The following is a 305-nucleotide window of genomic DNA, read 5'->3' on the forward strand; positions in this document are numbered from 1 at the left end:
TGGACCTGCTTTTCTTTTCTGGGAAAAGAATCTTTGGACGGTTTCTACTGTAAAAGTTCATAACTGGAGAATAAAGTTCAGTTAAAACAATTTGTTCTGTAAAGGTTTGATTCATCTGAATAAAGGTCGACCAGCAGAAGGAGGAGCCTTCATTTGTGAAGGACCCCCAGAGGGGGCCGCCGTCGTGTTTCTAGAGGTTCCTCTCAGCTTCAGATGGAGCAGAAACCAGAAGAACCCGGTTCCGGGGTTGCTGGGTTTGTGGGTCAGGGAGCAGCAGATTGAATTGAACATCACCCCCCCCCCCC

Source organism: Oryzias melastigma, linkage group LG22 (genome assembly GCF_002922805.2).
Source record: "Oryzias melastigma strain HK-1 linkage group LG22, ASM292280v2, whole genome shotgun sequence".
NCBI classification, from domain to species: Eukaryota; Metazoa; Chordata; class Actinopteri; order Beloniformes; family Adrianichthyidae; genus Oryzias; species Oryzias melastigma.